Source organism: Ursus maritimus, unplaced genomic scaffold (assembly GCF_017311325.1).
Source record: "Ursus maritimus isolate PB19 unplaced genomic scaffold, ASM1731132v1 scaffold_16, whole genome shotgun sequence".
In the NCBI taxonomy this organism is placed as follows: Eukaryota; Metazoa; Chordata; class Mammalia; order Carnivora; family Ursidae; genus Ursus; species Ursus maritimus.
In genome coordinates this window covers 5,847,219-5,872,220 of record NW_024424008.1, presented here as the reverse complement: position 1 = coordinate 5,872,220, position 25,002 = coordinate 5,847,219, and the positions used below count along the sequence as shown (strand labels likewise).

At 38.6% G+C, this 25,002-nt stretch overlaps 1 protein-coding gene and 2 pseudogenes across 1 annotated transcript in view; 1 reads left to right on the top strand and 2 right to left on the bottom strand.

Moving 5' to 3' along the window:
• Positions 1-25,002, top strand: part of SBF2 (SET binding factor 2) — a 452,940-nt gene that overhangs the window by 27,425 nt on the left and 400,513 nt on the right.
• On the bottom strand, positions 10,381-13,230 carry LOC121102870 (annotated as a pseudogene).
• Positions 10,439-11,505, bottom strand: LOC103656440 (annotated as a pseudogene).

Sequence of the window (25,002 nt, the reverse complement as noted above, 5' to 3'; positions counted from 1 at the left end):
CACCCCTCCCTCTCTTAAAAAAAAAAAAATTTTTTTTTGTTAGTTTGTACACCTGAAACTTATATAATGTTATATACTAGTGTCACTTTAATTAAAAAAACTTTTATGAGAAAGAACATGCAATGTCTTTGGCCTAGCTAATTTCTACAGATAAGCTAATTTTTATTTATTTATTTATTTATTTATTTATTTATTATTTTAAAAGATTTTATTTATTTGACAGAGACACAGCGAGAGAGGGAACATAAGCGGGGGGAGTGGGAGAGTGAGAAGCAGGCTTCCCACGGAGCAGGGAGCCTGATGTGGGGCTCGATCCCAGGACTCCGGGTGCCGCAACACTGCCTGCAGTGCATTGATTCGGGAGAAGGACGAGGCACAGACAGGTTACCTTGCGAAAGAGGGCGTGGGTGCAGGGGACGACCGCTAGGCATGCCACCGCCAAGAGTGCGATCGCCCCGAACAGCTGCAACTTCACGTATTTATTGTCAATAAACAATCAAAGACAATCAAGGGAATAATCCGTATTACATCCTAGTGAATAGTAGTACATCACGGGGAAGGTCACGGGTTTAGATGATGTAACCGTTCAGCAAGTAGGCCTATCCTTAAACATGTTTCTATGGACCGCCCGGGCTATTGTCAAGAGCAATCAAGTTTTGGTTGGGGCAGCGTTCTGCCCTGTAGCAGACCAGGCATGCCTGGCCACTCGTTATCTGAGGGCAGCGTTCCACCCTGAGCGAGCTGGGCGTTCCCAACTGCTGTGTAAGCGGGGCGTTCCTGGCTGCTGTGCTCCTGACGGTTAGGTTAAAGCCCGCAAGGTCACAAACATGTTTTTCTATTATATCCTTAGCATAAGCTGTCGGCCAGGGGCTGCTGCACCCGGGATCATGACCTGAGCTGAAGGCAGACGCTTAACAGCTGAGCCACCCAGGTGCCCTGAGATATGCTTATTTCTAAATTGCATATTTGAGAGAACCTGAATTCTATAGAAATTAAATGAATGAATAAAATGAAAATTGTTTGTTATTTATATAGAGCATGTAACTTGATAAACACACAGAGATGGAGATACGTATACTAAAATTTGCACACGTGCCTGCATGTGTGTAGATGTATGTTATTAATAAAGTATGAATCTGTGAGATATGTATAAACAAATAAGTTCATACTTTGCTCCATTAGAAGTTATTGCATTTCTCTTAATAGTAATTGACATTGTAGTAGTTTGAATTAATCATAGTTACCATTAATGTTTTAGGATATAAGAATCATTCTTTTATTCATTCATACCTGGCAGTGAGGGCAGCCTCTCTAAATAGAAGTAAATAATAATTTCTTCCAGAGTTATGTGATGATAGTTCAGATAAATTAGAAAAAAAAAACTTGTTTGAGTATTTATTTGCTATATCTGATACTTCTAGCTTCATGTCTTTTGGGGCTAAAAATGTGGAGGGGCACCTTAGTGGCTTAGTCAGTTAAGCATCTGACTCTTGATTTTGGCTCAGGTCATGATCTCAAGGTTATGAGATCAAGCCCCACGTAGGGCTCTGTGCTAGGCTTGGAGCCTGCTTAAGATTTTTTCTCTCCCAGGGAGAACACTTTTACACTGTTGGTGGGAATGCAAGCTGGTGCAGCCACTCTGGGAAACAATATGGAAGATCCTCCAAAAGTTGAAAATAGAGCTACCCTCCAACCCAGCAATTGCACTACTGGGTATTTACCTCAAAGATACAAATGTAGTGTTCCGAAAGGTCTTCTTCTCCCCAGTGTTTATAGCAGCAATGTCCACAATAGCAAACGATGCAAAGAGCCCAAATGTCTGACAGATGAGTGAATAAAGAAGATACGGTATACATATACATATATATGTATATATATATAGTGGAATATTACACAGCCATCAAAAATTGAAATCTTGCCATTTGCAAGGATATGGGATGGAGCTAGAAGGTATTATGCTAAGTAAAATAAGTCAATCAGAGAAAGATAATTATATGATCTCACTGATATGCAGAATTTAGGAAACAAGGCAGAGTATCATGGGGAAGAGGGGAAAAACTGAAGCAAGACAAAATCAGAGAGGGAGACAAACGGTAGAGACTCTTAATCTTAGGAAACAAACTGAGGGTTGCTGGAGCGGGTGGTTGGGTGATGGACATTTGGGAGGGTATGTGTTGTGGTGAGTGCTGGGTGTTGTGTAAGACTGATAAAGCACAGACAGTACCCCTGAAACAGATAATACATTATATGTTAATTTAAAGGGGTGCCTGGGTGGCTCAGTCATTAAGCATCCGCCTTTGGCTCAGGGTGTGATCCCAGAGTCCTGGGATTGAGCCCCTCATTGGGCTCCTCCACTGGGAGCCTGCTTCTTCCTCTCCCACTCCCCCTGCTTGTGTTCCCTTTCTTGCTGGCTGTCTCTCTCTCTGTCAAAAAAAATAAAAATAAATAAATAAAATGTTACTGTTCAATGTTACAAAATTAAAAAAAAAGATTCTTTCTCTCCCTCTCCCCTTCCCCTCCCCCCACCTCCTCTCCTTCTGTCTCTCAAAAAAAATATGGAATCATTAAAATTACTATAAAATATGAATGATATATATGCTTGTTTCCTTTTGTCCATACCTAAATGTTGAGTTTTTAAAAAAATATGTATTTGAGATGTTGAGAGAGAGTGAGGGGAAGGGCAGATGGAGAGGGAGAAGCAGACTCCCCTGCTGAGCATGGAACCTGATGCAGGGCTCGATCCCAGGGCCCTGGGACCATGACCCCAGCCAAAGGCAGATGCTTAATTGACTGAACCACCCAGGTGCCCTTAAATGTTGATTTCCTATGCTGATATTTTTTGTTTAAAGGAGCATAACAGGAGCCTTAAATGTTTTGTTTTGTTTTTTTAAGATTATTTGAGAGAGAGAGAGTGAGAGAGATGAGAGCATGAGCAGGGGGAGGGGCAGAGGGAGAAGTAGGCTCCCCACTGAGCGGGGAGCCTGATGCAGGGCTTGATCCCAGGACTCCAGGATCCTGACCTGAGCCAAAGGCAGACACTTAATCAAATGAGCCACCCCGGTGCTGCAAAAATAAATTCTTTTTAAAAAAAAAATTGAGCCTTGAGGGATTGGATAAATTTTTTTCTCTACCTATGAATATGAAAAATTGCAAAGCTGCAGCAGGGCTGAAAGAAGTTTACAGTGAACACCACATGCCTAGCATCTACATGGTGTACTTAATATTTTAATGTACTTTATTACATACTAATCCATCTATTTAATTCCTCTATCATCTATTTATTCATCTTTTTTTGGATGTATTTCAAAGTAAATTGTTGATAACAGAATGCCTAACTAGTTTAGCTTACATATCATGAACATTCTAGAGTGAAATATTCTTTTGACCTTTTTTCTTTCGATGTAAAATTTACATATAATGAGATACACATCTTAAGTTTACATTTTTGGAAATTTTATACACTGTATAACCCAATTCCTTATCAAGATATAGTACAGTACCATTTTCCTAAAATATTCCCTTATGCCTGTTTCCAGTCTTTTCTTGCACCTGCCATCCTAGGGGCAATCACTGTCACTGTTCTTATTTTTTTTCACCATAGATTAATTTTGCCCATTCCATAACTTCATGTAAGTGGAATCATACAGCATATACTCTTTTATGTAAGTCTTCTTTCACTCAGTATGTTTTTGAGATATATCCAAATTGTTATGTCTATCATAAGTTTCTTCTGTTTTTTTGCCATGATATATAACAGTTTAACCCTTCTATTGATTGATACCTGGACTATTTCCAGTTCTTGGCTATAATGAATAAGACTGCAGTGAATATTCTTGAGTCTTTTGTGAAAATATATTTTCATTTCTCTTGGGTAGATATTTAGTAGTTAAATTTCTGGGTCATAGGTGGTTATATGCTTAATTTTATAAGAAACTGCCATGTTTTCCCAAAAGGATTGTAGCATTTTATTTCCCTACCAACACTGTCTGAGAATTGCAGTGATTCTGCAATCTCATCAATATTTATTTGTGTTGTCAATCTTTAATTTTAGCCATTCTGTGATATGTTTTTTTTTTTTTTTTAAAGATTTTTATTTATTTGTCAGAGAGAGAGAGAGCACAAGCAGGGAGAGTGGCAGGCCAAGGGAGAAGCAGGCTCCCCACCAAGCAAGGAGCCTGAAACTGGGCTTGATCCCAGGACCCTGGGATCACGACCTGAGCCCAAGGCAGACGCTTAACTGACTGACCACCCAGGCATTCCCCCCTCCCCCGCCTTTTTTTTTTAAAGACTTTATTTATTTATTTGTCAGAGAGCGAGCGAGCCAGTGAGCACAAGCAGGGGGAGCAGCAGGCAGTGAGAGAAGCAGGCTCCCCGCTGAGCAAGGAGTCCAATGTGGGACTTGATCCCAGGACTCTGGGATCATGACCTAAGCCAAAGACAGATGCTTAACTGACTGAGCCACCCAGATGTCCCTGTGATATGTGTTCTAATATCTTACTGTGGTTTTAATTTCTAGATTTCTCCAATGATAAGGATGATAACATTGGTCATTTTTTTCTTGTGCTTATTGGTGAAGTGTTTGTTCAAATCATTTGTCCATGTCAACATTGGACTGTTATTTCGTTATCGACTTGCTACTTTGTATGTGGTGGTACTCTAATACTAGCTCTTTCTTCCTATACCAAAATTGTGCCTTTAGTGGACACAGATTCAATTACCCGTAAAAGATAATTAGCCTTATTGAAATAAAAATAATGTAGACTTTTAATTTTATTAACATATTGTGGGTAGTGAGGGCAAATTATGAAAAAAAATTGTGGACTTTCAAAATTTTGATATGGTTTTTAAAGTTATCTAACTAATTTCTTTGCTATTGAATAGGAGAACCCAAGCTGTCCAAATCAGAGGACAATGATAGAGATAAATAATTCTTAAAATAACTATGAATTGGGGCACCTGGGTGGCACAGTCAGTTAAGAATCTGCCTCTTGGTTTCTGCTCAGGTGTTGATCTCAGGGTTGTGGGATTGAGCCTCACATCGGGCCCCTGCACTCAGCGCAGAGTCTGCTTAAGATTTTCTCTTTCTTTCAAATGAATAAATAATTTAAAAAAAAACCTATGAATTATTCTTAGGAAATAGTTAGCTACTTGAATATATGAAGATTATCTAATATGATCCAGGCATCAGTGGGGTTAAAACACAGTAAATGGTAATGAGATCACTTGTTTTTGGATTTGACATTGTTATTAAAAGGCCTCAATAGAAGCTACTATGTATTTGTTCTCTTTGTATTTCTTGTTATTTTAGTAGGTCTACAAATTAATTCCAGTTATAACTTAAAATAAAAGAAATAACTTATTATTTTATAAAATGGGTTTATTTTGTTGTCCTTTAAAAGTTGTTATGTTTTGGACTCTTAGAATGTTGCTGGTTTAGATAAGGTCTATCTGGTATTGATATAACATTTTTACCCTGTTTTGGAAAAATCATTTTGTTGGGATCAAAGATATTTTCCGAGTATTTGGTATTATTAGTTCTGCAAATTGTACAAAGGATGAGAGATTCCCTACAGTTAAGGCATCGTGGTTACAGTATACTCATAAATTTTTTATTTTTTATTTATTTTAGTTGTTTATTTTTATTTTTTTGTACTGGTAAATTTTTTAAAAATAATATTTACCAGATTCTTACGTCTAGAAATAAGATTTTTTTTTTTTTTAAATTTAACTAATCTCTACACCCACTGTGGGGCTTAAACTCACAACCCTGAGATCAAGAGTTGTATCTTCTTCTCACTGGAGCCAGCCAGGCACTCTTAAGGACAGGATTTTTTATGTTGAGTGAGAGGAAAGAAGTACATGCAAATTAATAGTAATAGCTAACATTTATTCAGTGCTTGCTAGATACACAAAGCACGTTACAAACATTTAATCATCATAATTTACCGATGTGGAGATAACTCTAGTTATTTCCATTTTACAGATGGAAATTAGAGGCTTTAGGTAACTTGTCTAGAGATGTGCATCTTAGAGTAAAGATGCAAATGCTTGGGACTCATTCTCTCTACAGTCTGTATCCTTTTAACACCTGAGCTGTGTAGCTTCATTTTAGTGAAATGAGTTAAATTTTCCTTGTTTGCATTTAAATGAGATTGGTCCCAAGGAAAAGAGGGAGGTTATTATAAAGGGTAGAGAAGAGATCTAGAAATCCAAGGGCTTGGTTCCCAGGAACTAGCACCAGCTCCCAAATGCAGGCACATAGCCTGACCGTTGCTTATCTCTGCAGGCCTTCTCTGTTCAGCTCCCCTTCTTTCCTGTTGGCCGGTTCCTTTGCTCCCTCGAGTTTCCTGTTTCATTGTGACTTCCACTAGCTGTTCTGCTGCCCCTCTATGGCTCTGCAGGCCCCTCTGCCCTCTTCCATTGCTTGGGATAAATCATCTTGCCTTTTCTCACCTTTTTGAGGTAGACTACGTAAGTGAATGGGTTGTCCTTTGGGTACCTGTAATACCCAGTCATTTTTGAACAAGGGTAACTTTATCTAAAACATGGCCATTGGCCCTCAGTGTGGCCATGACATTTTCACCAGAAGTGGGGTATGAGTCAGTAGGTATCATAAGATTTACTGATTGACCTAGTTTAGGTGAGTTATCAAAAAAAAAAAAAAAAAAAGGTCATGTGAATTTTTTACTAGATAAATATTTTCTCAGGTGCATTCCACAAAACAGTTCTAGGCTATGGCCTGTGAAGAGTAGTAACTTTGTCTAAATATATATGGAAAATTCTGCCTAATGTGTTTCCTTCTTGGAGATTCATAGTGTGGATGTGAGAATCCCTGCAACATGAAAGTTTGATGAGCTCTTTTTAGTATAACATTTCCCACACTTACTTGGTCACGGAACTCCTCATACATGATAGGTATCTCACTGAGCAGTGTTTTGGGAAGCATTGCATTAGAGTAAGGTAGGAGTTTTCTTTCTTTTTTAGGATTAATTAGTGTTACAGAATGCACTTGTAATTCTATTTGGCAGTCATTGACAGTAGAGGACAGCTGTTAACAATATGGACTTCGGCCTACATAGATAGAATTTTAATTTCAGCACGACTATTTATTATATGTGATTTTACATAAGAAATTCATCCTGGGGCACCTGGGTGACTTAATCGGTTAAGCATCTGACTGGCTCAAGTTATGATCTCAGGGGCTTGGGATCCAGCCCTCACGTTGGGCTCCACGTTCATCAGGGAGTCTGCTTCTCCCTTTCCTTCTGCCCCTCCTCCTGCTCCTGCTCTCTCTCACTCTCTCTCAAATAAATAAATACAATCTTAAAAAAAAAACAAACTTAATCTTTACAGGTCTCAGTTTGCTAATCTGTGATATTTCCTGTTGGATGCTTAGTCCAGTGTCTGACATAGTAAATACTTAGTAAATTGTGACCTATAAAACTACCCATGTTTCTATTAGAAAATGTTTGGGTGTACCAGTTAGGGCAATCATTCTTCTATAATAGGAAATTACCTTATACCTGAATAGTTTTATCTAGCTTAATTCATGTGTTAGACTTCATTTTAGGATAAATATGGAATTAATGCAGGTTCAAAGGAGAATCTCAATTCAGAGAAAAGATATCGATGGCAGAGAGGCTATTAACTCTTCTACATTCAGGAGTAGAAAGTATTGGGGTGAATCATCGAGCCTTACATCGGAAACCGGGGATGTATTGTATGATGACTAACATAATATAATAAAAAATCATTAAAAAAAAAAAAAGAAAGTATTGGGGTGGCAGAAGGTGGGTGTTACCGTTTAAGATCTGCTGTATAGGGGTGACAGTATGGTGAGAGACCATGCTCTGTAGAGGGTGGGCTAGATTTTTAAGTTTGAATTTACCTAATGATGTTTTGGTTTATAAATCAAATGTATATCGATACACATAATGCTCCGAGTGTGAGGGACAGCGGCAGCCCATTTCTGAAAACAACAACAATAACAAAAAACTCCCAGCTAGCTGCAAGGGCTTGCATCATTTGTTATACTTTGTATCATGAGTCCTCGCCACTTTGCCACAATTAATCAGACAATGGATTGGCACCAGTGATATATATGTAGGCCATTGGGTTATAAATTAGCCTGACCTAAGAACTGTACAGTAATCCTGTTTTACAAAATGGTAAATTCACTCAGTGTAATCCTCTTCCTTAGGGAATTTGAATATGAGATAGCAAAGTAAACAGTAAGCAGAAGCTCGGGACAATAGAAACCATGTAATGGAGAGAGTACTCCTAGTGGAGAATAAAACATAACCACTGTCATAGTAGAGGCAGAATCAGGAAACAGTTATGACAATGTTTAGAGTTCTTACTGGATAAGATACCAGTGGTTTCTTCTTCTTCTTTTTCTTTCTTTTTTGTTTTTCAAGATTTTATTTATTTGAGAGAGAGAGCGAGCAAGCAAGAGAGCACAAGCATGGGAAGTGGCAGAGGGAGAGGGAGAAGCAGGCTTCCGGCTGAGTAGAGAGCCTGACCCAGGACCCCGAGATCATGACCCAAGCTGAAGGTAGACGCTTAACTGACTGAGCCACCCAGGCACCCCTGGCTACCAGTTTTATTTTATTCTGATTACCGTTCCAGTTTTCAGTGAGGCCTAATTGTGGAGTCTTTTTGTGCTTCTACACTACCCCACATATTCTTGCGCTAAACTCTGGTCGTGAAGTAATTTAAATGAATCTGCATATAGTTCTGGCAATTGGAAAGAGCCCAACTGGCTTAATACTACCACCTACCTCCTTTAGGTAAAACATAATAATTCACTTAGTTGGTATAAATGGGATTAGTTGATTAGCTGGGTGGGAGGAACAGGGACTTTGCTTGTGGTATTGACCAGGGAATGTAATAGAGGTTGTGCTTCCCTTTTTTTTTTTTTTAAAGATTTTATTTATTTATTTGACAGAGATAGAGACAGCCAGTGAGAGAGGGAACACAAGCAGGGGGAGTGGGAGAGGAAGAGGCAGGCTCATAGCGGAAGAGCCTGATGTGGGGCTCGATCCCACAACGCCGGGATCACGCCCTGAGCCGAAGGCAGACGCTCAACCGCTGTGCCACCCAGGCGCCCCTGTGCTTCCCTTTTTGACATAGTTACCTCAGTATTAGAGTGAAGAGACCCAGGTTTATGGCTCTGCTACCCATTAGCTATGTATGATCTTAGATAATTCTCTTAATTTTGTGGGCCAGAGTTTTCTTTCTGTAATTTGAATTCGTCAAACTGAATTTTTTCTCTCCTCCAGAAAAGCAGCTTTTTAACAAAATTGGTCATTGTTCACAGCATTTAGAAATGGTTAGAGATAGCAATAAATCTGAAAAATGAGAGGAAATAATATCAATCTAAGTAAACATTAAAATATTGATGCAGCTTAACTAGGAAAGTCTAATATTCAGCATTATTCTCTTTTTTTATGAAAAAGGAATGTTGGGATAATGTATCTTTATAGATGTGACATTAACTTGACTACTTTTGCTACAGTGTGTTTGTTTTTTCTCTCTTTTATTTATATTTCAAATGTTTATAGCCATTTTCTCTAAAGAATTTGACAAACGGGTAGGGTTTTTTGTTTGTTTGTTTGTTTGTTTTATGCAGTGCTTTCCTAGGCTTTTCATCCAGAGTCAACCTGATAAGAGGGCAAAAGACCAAATGCTTTTTTTGTCGTTGGAGAATCTTGATCTATGAATTATCTTAAAGTATCGATAAACTAAATTATACTATGATTCACTATTAGTAATATCTTAGGTCAATAGTAGTTCTTACCTCTTGTGAGAAAAAGTGCCCTTTAGCAAAAACAATTGCAGAATGCCCCCAGAGTAGACACTGTGCTCTTAATATTGATTAACATTTAAGTATTGGTAGATTCTGTGATTTAGAGATTCTTTGTTGTAACTTTCTGTTTCTCCATAGAATCAGGAACACAGCCAGGAACAAAAAGAAGCTTTGAAAAAAGAAAAAAAATTTTTTTTGGCAGTTTACCTACTTTATTCCTTTATGTATAATTACTTTGTAGGATCAGAAAACGTCTGTTGCAAAGGTCTGTATAATCCAGTCTCTTATGGCAGGTCTCCGTTCCTAAATGTAAAGGTATAGTCTGGATTCCTCTTAAGAAATGAGAAATTTGGGGTTCTTGGGTGGCTCAGTCAGTTAAGCATCTGCCTTCGCCTCAGATCATGATCCCAGTGTGCTGGGATTGAGCCCCACATGGGGCTCCCTGCTCAGCAAGGAGCCTGCTTCTCCCTCTCCCTCTGCCTGCTACAGCCCCTACTTGTGCTCACTCTCTTTCTGTGTCAAATGTAAATAAGATCTTAAAAAAAAAAAAAGGAAATTCTAAGACATGACAAGGATGTGAGGAAACACTGACTTACCCCAAGACAAAATGGAATTGAGACCTATTTGGAATCATTTACTGTGGTCTGACATAGGTGTCTCTAACATCATTCATTTCAATTTCAAAGGTTTCTTCCAAGGAAGGTCTGGAATCTGGAGTTTTCCTTGAGGTTTCCAGTAGTGCAAACCCCGTTTCCTCTGCAATCTGTTTTTCTACTTCAAATTCCCTGAAATCCCATGGAGGTGACATAACGTTATTTACTGTCTTCACTGATGCGCATCAAAGTCATAACATTTTAATTTGTCTTTAATGTTTGCTCCAGTGTAAGCTTCAGAATCACCAGTGTACATTTCAATGCAATGACCAAGCACCGTAACAGAATATATTGCTTAAAACTAAGGGCTTTGTAGAAATAACAACATTTTCAAAGTTGCCCATCAGACTGTGGATACACCCTATGGCAGAATGGGTGGATGAGTTCTGAAGAATTAACACCAGTGCCTGACGGTGGTAGTCCAGTGCCTTGGCATACTTTTTAAACTTCTTTCAGACATGTCCCAAGTTGTTCAGCAAAGGTTCCCATTTGTCAACTGTTACCTTGTTCCCCATTGCTTTAATTTTTTCCAAAGCATCAAGAAACCATTTTCCTGCTATTTTCCATTCTCCATTCTGAAATGCAAGCATACTAACCTTGTGCATAACAGAAGGATGTTCCAGTGCAATGCTTAGCTTGTGCAAAGCTTAGCACTTGGCCAAAGACTCTTTCAGTCAATTTTGTGTTTTTGATCAATCCCATATTATAATCCAATGTAGAACATTGGCAAATGACCCTTTCATCACCTGCACTCCTGTGAAGTAAGCAGCCATGGCCTGCTCATGCTCTCTCAACTGCAAACAAGTGCCTGTATGCTACCCACGCAGGCCTGTACGTCTTCTCAAATGTTGTTACTTTGCTGAGATACCTTCTGGCATGTTCATTTTTATGACCAAGCATGAGATAATAGCATCCCACTGCAAACCAAGACACAGGATTGCACACCAATTAATGAGAAAGGGAAAAGTTATTTGCTTTATTCAGTTCCACATGTGTCCCTGTATGTACAGGTAAACAGTTTTCATGGAAAGGATTTTCCACCATTACTACAGAAGTAAGCTTATAGCACTATTCATTCATTCATTCATTCATTCATTCATTCAGAGAGCATGCTCATGGTGTCGTGGGAGTGGGGGAGAGGAGAGATAGAATCTTATGCAGGCTGCATGCCATGGGGGAGCCCTCCCCGGGGATCTGTCTTACAAGACTCAGACAATGACCTAAATGGAAATCCAGTCAGATGTTTAACTGACTGAGCCACCCAGGCCTCTGGTTTGTAGCACATTTTAAAATCATGGTTATAATAATGGCTTTCAGCTAAAGACACTATCACATCCAGATTCTCTTGCAAACCATTTACATAATCAGGGAGGACAGTTTCACTAGAATTATTATACTTTTAAAATTTGTTCTCAAATAGAAAGCATAGCCATTCCTCTTCTTCAGTACAGAGCATGCTAAGAGGTAGTGACTCAGGAAGTTCATTTTCTTTTTGGGCTGTCAAGATGTGGCATGACATTAAAAGATTAAAAGCTTCAAAACAGTATGCGTGGAGTTTCAAAACATCTTTATAACTGTAGGTTGCTAGGGCGTGGTTATCCAGGGTATCTGAGATTTTCCCTCCTAAGAGATAAATGGAACTCTTTTTTGAGGACCATGACATTTCCCAGTCATTGGATGGGTGTTTAAAGCCACTTTTATCAGGTATGTCTCAAATAACCTTTTGTTGATTGTCTCGTCCATATCAAGAATATCAAGAGCCTGTGGATGCTTTCTTGCAGCCTAATGGTAGGTAGCTTCAAGGTAGCCACATGCTTGTGACCGAAGTGTATGAGCTGCTCTGTGATATTGCGCCATCAGGTAAAGATGGAGACAACCAATAAATGTCCTGGCGTTTCTCGTGAGAGAGTGAAGCCACTTTTCTGCACAAAACAGAGCACTGTATCAACAGCACAACAGTTGATACTGTTGCTGGTCCAGCTTCTGCAGAGTGCGCTCCGCAGCCGCTGTGGAGCCCTGGTGTCTAGCTGAACACATTCTGACTCGCCCTCCTTTCCACTGTCTGCCAGGCCTGCCCTGAGCCTGTGTTGTCCCCCCCCCCCCCCAAAAAAAAAAAGAAAAAAAAATATTCTGAGCAGTTAAAATCATGCCTTAAAGACTGGGCACTACTGTACTGACAGGGCTTACTTTTTTGATTTTATACAGTTCTTACCTCTATCTATTGTACCCCCTGAAAAGAAAAAAAAGACAAGTTTTCAGAAACAGAAGTTGTGGCTCTGTTTCTACTTTCTTTTTCCCATAATTCTTTAAAAATGTTTAAAAATCAAGTTATATATTCATCTAGCTTAAAATCAAATAGGTCTATAAAACCCAGTATTGTTCCTCACTACTCTGTCACCCCCTTTTGTTTTTCTCATCCCCAGAGGCAACTCTGGAAACTTCTAAAGCTGATTCCTTTGATATTTACTGCTTGTGGCAGAGGCTGCTAGTTGTCCCCCATCCTCAGAAATCTGCGTACATTGCTACCTGGAATATAGACATGCTGCAGTCTTCTTGTAGCTAGTTGTAGTGATAATGACTAAGTACTGAACAGTAAATCACATGTGACTTCTGGGAGGTATGAGTAAGGAGCAGGGCATTCATTAATCTTCTTTCCTGCTGGTTGGAAGGTGGATGTTAGGGACACATGGGTGGCTCAGTCGGTTAAAGCATCTGCCTTAGGCTCAGGTCATGATCCCAAGGTGCTGGGATTGAGTCCCTCGTCCGGCTCCTTGCTCATCGGGGAGCCTTCTTCTCCCTCTGCCTGCCACTCCCCCTGCTTTTGGTCATTCTTTCTCTCTCTCCCTCTCACCGACAAATAAATGAGTAAAATCTTAAAAAAAAAAAAAAAAGGTGGATGTTATAGTTGGAACTTGAGCCGCCATTGTGGACTGGAAAGTAAAAGCTATATATTAAAGATTGTAGATTGTAGAATGAAAGAATAATCATAATGATGGATTCTCCATACCAGACCTAGAATTACTTCATTTATGTGGAAGAGTAAGAAATTTCCATTTTAAGCTCTTGAGGTTTCTGGTCTCCTGCAGCCCAACCTAACCCTAACTAATATACCTCCATGTCTGTAAATAAATCTTAGTACTATTTTTTTGGTTAAAAATATTTAACTGTATTTCTTGATTTCTTGTCATAAAAATGGGGATTGACTTTCACCTAACCTATTTCATTTGCCTGCTCAGACACACTTCCCATTCACCTGGCATCTTCCCATTGTCTTGTTACATTGTAGTTTTGGTGAAGTCAGTATTCAGTGCTTTCTCATTTTGCCTGTGTGAATGAGCTTAATCTTTTGTTGTTTGTTTGCTTAGTTTTCTATCGCTTATCAGTAGTTCAAACTCAACTAATTCTGCCAGTTATCTAAAATCTCTCCACTAGCTTTATCTTCTTGAAGATCTCTCTCCTTGGGCCTTTGGCGATGCTTAAATCTATATTGATTGTTTTGCCTGACGCACCACTGATATCCCGGAATTTATATTCCCCATCATTCTGAGGATTCCCTTTTTCTCTCTTCCTTGTGTTAGATCTCTTTATTCTTGGATCTCACCTTCTATTTGTTTTCTTAATTTTGTTGAAGCATATCATCCAGTGGCATCTTGAGTAAGGGAGGGTACAAAGGAAGTAATATTACTGAGGCTTTGCATGTCTGAAATGTTTTTATTCTTGGTTGATAATTTGGATTAACTAGAAATATTTTTCCCTCAGAAGTTTGAAGTTATTGATCCATTGTTTTTTCGATTTCAGGATAGGGGAGGGTCTAGTGCTACTCTGATGCCTAGTCTTTTGTGTGGTGTTTTTTCCCCTCCCACAGAGCTTTTGGGATCTTATATGTGTTCCTCTTTTCTGAAACTTCTTGCCTTTTAGTGGGTCTTTTTGTATTCATTATGCTAGACCTTCCGTAGGCTCTTACAAGCTGGTAGCTTGTGTACTTAAGTCCTTCCATTCTCCACTGTTTATCTTCTCTTTTTGGAAGTCCTGTTCTCATCTCTTTGGTTTTTGTTTTTTAAGATTTTATTTATTTACTTGACAGAGAGCGCACGTGTGTGCTTGCACAAGCAAGATTGAGAATATGAGCACGGGTGAGGGGCAGAGGGAGAGGGAGAAGCAGGCTCCCGCTAAGCAGGGAGCCCGATGCGGGGCTTGATACCAGGACCTCTGGGATCATGACTTGAGCCAAAGGTAGATGCTTAACCAACTGAGCCACCCAGGTGTCCCTGGTTTTTGTTGTTGTTATTATTCTTTTTACTGTTAGTTTCTTCCCTTTTTCCAATTACTTTTCACTTGTACTGTCATTAAAAATATTTCAGCAGCTATTTTTGTATCTCAATATTCCTTTTCATAACATTTTGGTTCTTGTTTTTTATGGTTGCAATATTTTCTCTTATGTCTCTAAAGATATTACTGATTTTATTATTTTTATTTATTTATTTATTTTTAAAAGATTTTATTTATTTATCTGACAGAGATAGAGACAGCCAGCGAGAGGGGGAACACAAGCAGGGGGAGTGGGAGAGGAAGAAGCAGGCTCATAGCGGAGGAGCCCGATGTGGGGCTCGATCCCGTAACGCCAGGATCACGCCCTGAGCCGAAGGCAGACGCTTAACCGCTGTGCCTCCCAGGCGCCCCAAGATATTACTGATTTTAAAAAATGCTTTTGTTTCCTTGAATACGTCTTTTTCTTCGAGCCCCCCCCCACCTTTGTTTTAGTTTTAATCTTCCATGTTAGAGGCTTTCTTTAGCTTTCTCCTAATCTTGTAGTCATTGTGAGGTTTTGGACTATTGGCTTCACCATTGATTAAAAATGGGTGATCTTGCTGGGATTGGTTTGATAACTTCCCTTGTTTTTTATTTTTTTACCTTTTGTTTGTCAGATTTCCCAGAGAAAGATCTTTCCATTTCCTGCTGGGAGGTATAGATTTGGTTGCCAGGATTTGGGGAGTGGGGAAGAGGAAGATTTGAGATTGCAGAATTCACTATGTAAACTTTTACACAGCTCCCTCTCTTTTCAGTTTGATGTTCCTGCTCTCAAATGCTAAGTATTCCCATAGGCTAGTTATTATCTTTTAAAACTCCCCCCCCCCCCAAGTAAATCTCAACTCTTCTGCTGGGATGGAGCAAGTACAGTCACCCAGGTACATAGAGAAGGGAGAGTATCTGGGGATCTAACTGCTTCTTAACTAGACATTTAAACAGTTCTACTCACATTTCATTTCTAGACGTATCTGGTACTGCCAGCTGCAGAGCTTGTTGAGAGTTCTGACGTGCAAATCAGGTAGCTTCTAGTCATCCCTCGTGATAGTTTAGGATTTAGTGTTCTGAGGTGAGCTGACTCAGCTAAATTTATCCAGCTGCCTTTCATCTTTGTGGTTGCATGGCTAATCATTGTTTCTTTGCTAGCACCTCTCCTTTATTTTAAAACTTTTGAAACGGAAAGAAAGAACTTCAGGTAATTTTATTTGCTTATTGAGTTTAATACCCTATCAAGTTTCCACAATATCACCTTAAAATTTCAGAATTTCTTGCATGTTAATTATTTGCAAGATTTGTTTGCATCATTAAAATGAGATGTCAGGGGCACTTGGGTGGCTCAGTTGGTTAAGCATCTGCTTTTGGTTCAGGTCATGATCCCAGGGTCCTGGGATCAAGCTCCCTGTTGAGCTCTCTGCTCAGTAGGGAGCCCGCTTCTCTCTTTCCCTCTGCCTGCTGCTCTCCCTGCTTGTGCTCTCTGGCTGTCAAATAAATAAATAAATCTTTAAAAAAAAAATAAAAAATGAAACTTAAACCCTGTAGAACAGTCAATATTCATTTAGATTTACTTATTTTTTTTTTTTTCGTTTCCTGCTTCTGCAAGGATTCAATTTGGCATAATTTTTCTTCTGTCTGATTTACTTAAAATAGCCTGAAAGTGGGAACAGCCCAGATGCCCATCAACAGATGAATGTATAAACAAATTAAGGTGTATCCATATAGTCGAATACTACTGAGCAATAAAAAGGAACACATTATTGATATTCACAACCACATGAAAGAGTCTCAAAGTAATTATGCTGAGTTTTCTCTGTGGGAATTCTGAGAATTCTGTTTTTGTTCGAAAGTGTGTTTATTTCACATTTATGCTTGAAAGGTATTTTTGTAGGGAATAGAACTTTATGTCGGCAGTTACTGCCATTGAGCAGTTTGATGATGTGTTTCCATTGTGTTTTGGCTTCTAGTTTTTTAATGGGAGGTAGCTGACAGTCTACTTTTTTTTTTTTTTTTTCAATGAAGGTAATCTGATTTCCTTCCTCTGGCTGCTTTAAGCATTTTTTTCCTTTGTCTTTGTCTTTGAACACAGTATGATTTTCTTTGTACTTATTTAGTTTCATAGGGCTTCTTGAATCTTTATCATGATGTTTTAAATCAGTTTTCAAAAATTTTAAGCCATTATCACTTTGATAATGATAATGATGGGCTTCTGTCCTGTTTTCTTTCTCCTTTTGGAACTTTTCACTTTCCCTGTGTATCCCCCTCTGTCTCTTGCTCCATTCCTTTTGCTTTTGTTCTTTTTTATCCTTTTGTCTCTTTGTATTTTATTCTGCATATTTTCTTCTAACCTGTATTCTGAGCTGCTGTTAATCCCACCCATGGAATTAATTGTATTCTCCAGTTTTAGATTATTTATTTGGTTCTTTTGTAAAAAATAGTTCAAGTTTGGAATGCCTTGGTGGCTCAGTCAATTAAGCATCTGCCTTTGGCTCAGGTCATGATCCCAGGGTCCTGGAATCGAGGACTGTATCGCTCCTTGCTCCGTGGGGAGCCTGCTTCTCTCTCTGCCTGCCACTCCCCGTGCTTGTGCTCTCTCTCTCTGACAAATAAATACAATCTTAAAAAAAAAAAAAATTGGCTCAGGTTCTTTGATGATTTTGTCACTTTTGCTTTTTATTTCCTTGAACATATTTACCATTTTTGGGGGCTTATTGAGATATAATTGATGTAAAATAAACTGCACATCTTTAAAATGTACAATGTGATGAGTTTTAATATGTTTATGCTGGTAAAATCATCACCACAATCAACATAATGAACATATTCCCTACTCCTGTAAGTTTCTTCATAATCCTTGCCTCCTATTCTCTTCCCCCCTACTATTCCCTATCCCCGAGTAACCACTGATCTGCTTTCTGTCACTGCAGATTACTTGTATTTTGGGAAATTTATATAAATGTACAGCATGTACTTTTGGGGGGGCTTCTTTCACGTAGCATGATTATTTTGAGATTCATCCATGTGGCTGTGTGTATTAAACAGTTTCTTTTTATTGCTGAGTTGTGTTCTGTTGCATGGATATATTTCAGTTGATCCATTTATCTATTGAAGGAATTTAGGTTATTTCTAGTTTTTGGCTATTATAAATAAAGCTTCTAGGAACATTCTTGTATAAGTGTATGCATGGGCATAAGTCATGGGTATTTTGCAGCCTTTCTTTCTTTCTTACTTTCTTACTTTTCTTTCTTTCTTTTTTTAAATAGGCTCCACGCCCAGCATAGAGCCCAATGTGGGACTTGAACTCACAATTTTGAGATCAAGACCTAAACTGAGATCAAGAGTCAGACACTTAACTGACTGAGCCACCCAGGTGCCCCTTGCAGTCTGTTTCTGATAACTCTATTTTCTGGATCCCTGTGGGGGAATCTATTGTAGCTTAAAACACACACACACACACACACACACACACACACACACACACTTGCCTTTTATGTCTACTCATATTTGATTGAGTATTGGATATTATAAATAGAAAAGTTATAGAAATAGCTTAAGGTTTAAGTATAAAGATTTATGCTTGCTTCTGGCAGGTGACTAGGGGCACTAGTGATTCTGTATCACCTTAATGCAGTTTTAAGTACTGAGATGATTTGAGGCTAGGCTGTAATCCCAAAGGTAGTTCATTTTAGGCTTTCTTGGGAGTAGCCCTTCAGGGTGTGGATTCCAAACACATGGTATTTAACTATACACCTTTTCTTGGTGGACCCTGGACTCTAGTTTTTGTTCTTTATATTATGTGCCTGTCAAAAGCCCTGCTTATTTTCTAAATCTTTAACTAGATTTGCAGAGATGCACTAGGGGAAAAGTGGCCCAAAATACAGCTCTTATCTCTTGGTTTCCTTGTCCTTCTGGATCTGTTTCCCATAATTTTTTTTCCTGTCTTGGTGACTCTTTAATTAATGCCTATAATCAGATGATTTTCATGTTCTGTTCAGCTTTTCTAATTGTTTGCATGAGAAAAGTTGGTCTGAATAACTGAATTCACATTAATGGAAGTGAAAGTCACACTGCTTAATTTGAACATTTAAAAAAATGTTCATGGTTATTTTTATTCTTTCTTTTGTACCTTTTCTGGTCATATGAGGATCATACTTTTTTTTTTTTTAAGATTTTATTTTTTTATTTGACAGAGAGGGAGAGAGCACGCCAGTGAGAGAGGGAACACAGGCAGGGGGAGTGGGAGAGGAAGAAGCAGGCTCCCAGTGGAGGAGCCTGATGTGGGGCTCGATCCCAGGACTCCGGGATCACGCCCTGAACCGAAGGCAGACGCTTAACAACTGCGCCACCCAGGCGCCCCAGAGGATCATACTTCTTTTTTTTTTTTTAAGATTTTATTTATTTATTCGACAGAGATAGAGACAGCCGGCGAGAGAGGGAACACAAGCAGGGGGAGTGGGAGAGGAAGAAGCAGGCTCATAGTGGAGGAGCCTGACGTGGGGCTCGATCCCGTAATGCTGGGATCACGCCCTGAGCCGAAGGCAGACGCTTAACCGCTGTGCCACCCAGGCGCCCCAGAGGATCATACTTCTTAAGAAGATTATTGATACTCATGTTGGGTGGTGAATATCTAGATGTAGTTATGATTCAGGTTTCCTTTCATGGATTAATAAAATTCTAGGGTATTGTCAATGATTGTCCTGGAGTGTGGTCAGTGATGGTTACCAAAGAATTGTGAAGAACTAGAGACGTGTTAGAAAGATAGTTGATATGAAAATATTTTCTTAGTTTTCACAAAAGGCAAGAAGTTCGTGTAACTATATACTTGCTGTTAGTGATGGTTAAGGTTCTTAAATGGCTTTTAAAAAATGTTCATGATTACCTGAAAAAGGACATATAATTAGTGTATATTCATAAAAAACAAAACATAAATATTAGTTGTCATTTACTGGATACTCACAAATGTTGGCAGTGAGCTAAGAACTTGATATTATCTCCTTGTAATCTTTATAGTTACTCTAAGATAGGTATTTGTAATAGAAGCCATAAGTGTTCACCCATACATGTTTTTCCTTCCTTGGCACACAGAAATGTTGCCTTTGTAGCCTTCCTTGTATACAAGGAGGGCCATTGACTAACTTTAATCAATAAAATATGAGCAGATTGGTGTGTCACATCTGAACTGAGGTATTTAAGAGATACTGTACCACTTTCTGTTCTTTACCACACTCTACAGCCACACCGATTTTCTTTTTGTCCAGCTAACCCACCAGACTTGTCTCCAGTGGTTTTTTTTTTTCTTTCCTTTTTTTGATTTGAATACTTACATCCTTGTTATCACAGGGATAAAGGATAATTCATTTGAAAAGATGACATTTGACTTGTGACCTCAATGTGAAGAAAAATAATTTTGAAATATGGGCTTTTGATTACAAAGAATTTTGTTCCCATCATTTGAAGTAACACAAATAAAATCTACCAGCCATAACTGTACATGGAAGATGTTGTTATAGATTAATCTGGTAGTAACAAAATCCTCTTGCTCCAGACTAAATTTAGATCTTTAAATATGACCTGGAAGAAACAGAATTGGTTAGGAAAATGAAACTCATTATGGCAGAAATTGAGCCCCCCAAAATTCATAATCATAGATGCTAATATTTTTAAAAATTTGATATGAATATTAAACAAAAATTGTTATTATAGAATGTACATATTGAGGAATTGCTCTAGCAATTCAGCAAATAAACTTTTTTTTTTTTTTTTAAAGAAATGATTTTGGGGCCTGGGTGGCTCAGTTGATTTAGTGTTTGACTCTTGACTCTTGTTCTCAGCTCAGGTCTTGATCTCAGGGTTCTGAGTTCAAGCTCTGCGTTGGGCTCCACACTGTGCATGGAGCCTACTTTAAAAAAATTTGTAAAATTTATGTACAGAAAATTAATCGAGCTAGGACATTGCCTTAGTGGAATTGGCTCAGAAAAAAATACATCCTTGGTGTCAGAGTAAAACATTTACAGAATCAAAATGGGGTAAATGAACGATCAACCAACTTTCCAAATAAAACATGAAAATTCTTCTGCATATCTGTTTTTAATATCTTAATATCTATCTTTTTTCCCACTGAAGGTTCATTCTTTATTTTGATACAAAAAATAAACCCTTTAACCTATAAAGAATGTCAGTTGTTTTCATATTGTTCTAAAGCAATATTTTCTAACTCTCATCCTGTGAGTATCCATGGAAGAATCCAAGGGGGTATATAAATGAGAGAAATAGATGTTTGTATTGAGATGTTAAAATTATAGTTTTATTTCTGGATCTTTGGTGAATAATAGCCCTATGTCAGTATTAAATAATTGTGTCTGTTGGGTCCTTTGGGAAGAGGATGCTGAGTTGGAGTTAGTACAAGATACATATAGATATATTGGAGAACAATGCCTGTGAAAAATTAAAGGAGGCAGGATAAGGCCAGGAGAGTCTCCTCACCATGATGTAGATCTGAGACATCTTAGCTAACACAATGGGGAGCTCTAGAGCAAAGATTGCTTTTTAGAGGAGTCTCATGTTGTGCAGAGATAACCAGGTCCTAATACCTTAACCATGCACAGTCATTGGTTGGGATATGCCTGGGAAGATTGTGGTTTTGGCTGGAAAGTTGAGGCAGAACCTAAAGGCTCTAACAACTAATTACCCTCTCTGCAGCATGATCCTAAATTCTTTCTTAAAAGGAGATCTGGTTCATCTCCTTGGCTGCAATACTTATCATAGTTTTTCTTTTCTTTTCTTTTCTCTTCTTTCTTTCTTTCTTTCTTTCTTTCTTTCTTTCTTTCTTTCTTTCCTTCCTTCCTTCCTTCCTTCCTTCCTTGCCTGCCTGCCTGCCTTGGAGAAGTATCATAGGTTGTTTAAAATAATATAGCAGTTTTGAGCACTTTTTTTCCTTTTTTTGGCTAGGGGTTATACCAACAGGTTAAAAGAACAATAAATGGATACTTTTTAGTGTAGAGAATCTTAAATATCAGTGGTAGAGATAAGATTATGAGGTAAAGATTACTCAGAATAGGGTCACCTGGGTGGCTCAGTTGGTTAAGCATCTGTCTTCGGCTCAGGTCATGATCCTAGGGTCCTGGGATTGAGCCCTACATTGGGCTCCCTGCTCAGTGGGAGGCTTGCTTCTCCCTCTCTCTCTGTCTGCCACTCCCCCTGCTTATGCGCACGCTCTCTCTCTCTCTCTCTCTTTTTTAAAGAGTTTATGCTGAATAAGAACATCTGAACAATGATCTGGCAATAGAAATAATTTTTTCTTTGAGGGGGGCTTGGCTGCCTAGGTCTTATGCTTTAATATAAAGGTAAAGTAGCTCTTTCTGTACATTTGTGATAAAGATTAGAACATATTGCTTATCACATATGTGAAGAAGTCCTGTCAAAATATGTTAAAAATGGAGAGAATAGCAAGGTAATTACTCTAAAAGGGATAACGAAAGAGCTCAAGATGCATTAAGATGAGGCTTTTAAAGAGAAGACATAGTAAACAGATATGAAAATCAGAATTAAAAATAAGTATTACATACCCATTTATCTCCTTTGATTGAAAATACTGACAAAAATATTGTCTTAAAAATATTGTCTGAGATTTAACATATGCAAGTCAATAAATGTGATACATCACATTAATAAAATGAAAGATAAAATCCTATGATCACCTCAATAGATGCAGAAAAGGCATTTGACAATATAAACATCCTTTCATGATAAAAAACCCTCAGCAGGGAACCTGGCTGGCTCAGTCGGTGGAACATGCAGCTCTTGATCTCTGGGTTGTGAGTTAAAGCCACACATTGGGCATAGAGCTTACTTAAAAAAACAAAAAACAGAACAAAACAAAAAAACCCACCTCTGGACGGGTTGGGTATAGAAGACGTATACCTCAACATAATGAAGTCCATTTTTTTAAAAAAAGATTTTGTTTACTTATTTGACAGAGTGAGAGACAGCAAGAGAGGGACATAAACAGGGGGAGTGGGAGAGAGGGAGAAGCAGGCTTCCCGCTAAGCAGGGAGCCCAGTGTGGGGCTTGATCCCAGGACCCTGGGATCATGACCTGAGCTGAAGGCAGATGCTTAACGACTGAGCCATCCAGCTGCCCCAATAAAGGCCATTTATAACAAACCCCTAGCTGACATTTACTCAATGGAGAAAAATAAAAAGTGCTTCCTCTAAGATCAGGAAGAAGACAAGGAGGCCCTTTTTTAACAGCTGGCATTGAACATAATACTGGAGGTCCTAGCTAGAGTAGTCGGGCAAGACAAAGAAATGAAAGGCATCCAAATTGGAAAGCAAGATGTAAAATATCATTATTTGCAGATGATATGATCCTTTACTTTGAAAATACCAAAGACACAACTAAAAAACTCTTAGAGGTAATCAGTGAATTCAATAAAGTTGTTGGATACGAGAACAGAAATCTGTTGCATTTCTAGACACTAACAATGAAGCATCTGAAAAATAAACTATTCCATTCACAACATCATAAAAAATAATGAAATACCTAGGAATAAATTTGACCAAGGAATTGAAAGATCTATACAATGAAAACTTCAAAACTTTGTTGAAAGAAATCAAAGAAGACACAAACAAATTGAAGAACATCTTGTGTTCATGGATTGGAAGACTTAATATTGTTAAAATGTTCATGCTACTCAAAGCTATCTATAGGTTCAGCAAAATTCTTATCAAAACTCCAATGACATTTTTCAAAGAAATAGACAAAACAAAAAACAATCATGAAAATTATATGGAACGACAAAGACCCCATGTAATCAAGTAATCATGTGACAGAAAAACAAAAGTGGAGGTATCATACTTCTTTACCTCAAACTATATTATAAAGCTATTGTAATGAAATGTTATTGTACTGACATAAAAATAGACACATAGACTGATGGAATAGAATAGAGAGCCCAGAATTAAACCTCTGCAAATACAATGAACTAATATTTGATAAGGGAGCCAAGAACATTCGGTTGCAAAAGGATAGTCTCTTCAACAAATGGTGTTGGGAAAACTGGATAACCACATGCAAAAAACCAAAAAAAAAAAAAAAAAAAACAAACCCCACAAAAAGCTAAACAAAACAAAACCCCACAACCCCCCCCCAACAAATTGGACCCCTCTCCTATACCACTTACAGAAGTTACCTCAAAATGGATAAAGACTTAAATATATGACCTGATACCATAAGACTCATAGAAGGAAAACCCAGGGAAGAAGCTCCTCAACATTGGTATTGACAATTATTTTTTTGGATATGATATGATACCAAAAGCACAAACAACAAAAGAAAAACCAACAGTTGGGGCTATATCCAACTTAAAAGCTTCTGCATGTTGAAAGAAATAATAAAATGAAAAGGCAACCTATGAAGTGGGAGAAAATATTTGCAAACCATGTATTGGATAAGTGGTTAATATTCAGAATTTATAAAGAATGCATACAACTCGATAACAAAAAGTCAAACAGTCCAATTAAAAAAATGGGCATAGGATCCAACCCACCCTCCTTGGGAGGCATCCTTCCGGAGTAGCTCCTGCCCTTCCACACCTGGCAGGCAGTCATGGCTGGGACTGTAGCCAATCCAGAGTGACTCCTGGCAAGGGTGGGTTGATAATCCCACACAGTAGCATGTCTGTAGTTCCTGCAGCTAGGCTTAGCTGACTGGACACAAAGCAAGCCCTTTCCTTCAGTGTACCTGCAGCTTTGGCATAGCGGTTAATTGCTGACAGCTAGGCTGAGTACTAGCCCTCTCCACTACTGAGCCCATGGTCGGCCCACACATGCCTCTTAACAGTGCAGGGAGCAAGCCCTGACCAGTGCATCCACGGCAGGCAAAAAGCATCGTTGCAGCCGGGCTGAAGGTAATTGTGGTTCAGCCACGATAGGAAGGTGCATGCAGCCCACAGAGGGGTCACTTCTCGAGTGTCTGGTTCTGGTTCAGGTGCTATAAGGCACCAAAGGACCTCTTCTACACAAGGCCGCTACTTTCAATATAAGGAGAGGTAGCTGGCCTACTAATATGTAGAAACAAATGGAGAGAGTTAGACAATATGAGAAGACAGAGGAATATGTACCAAATGAAAAAACAAAACAAAATCACAGTAAAAGAGCTGAATGACATGGAGATAAACAATATTCATGATAAAGAATTTAAAGTAATAGGTATAAAGATACTCACTGGACTTGAGGAAAGAGT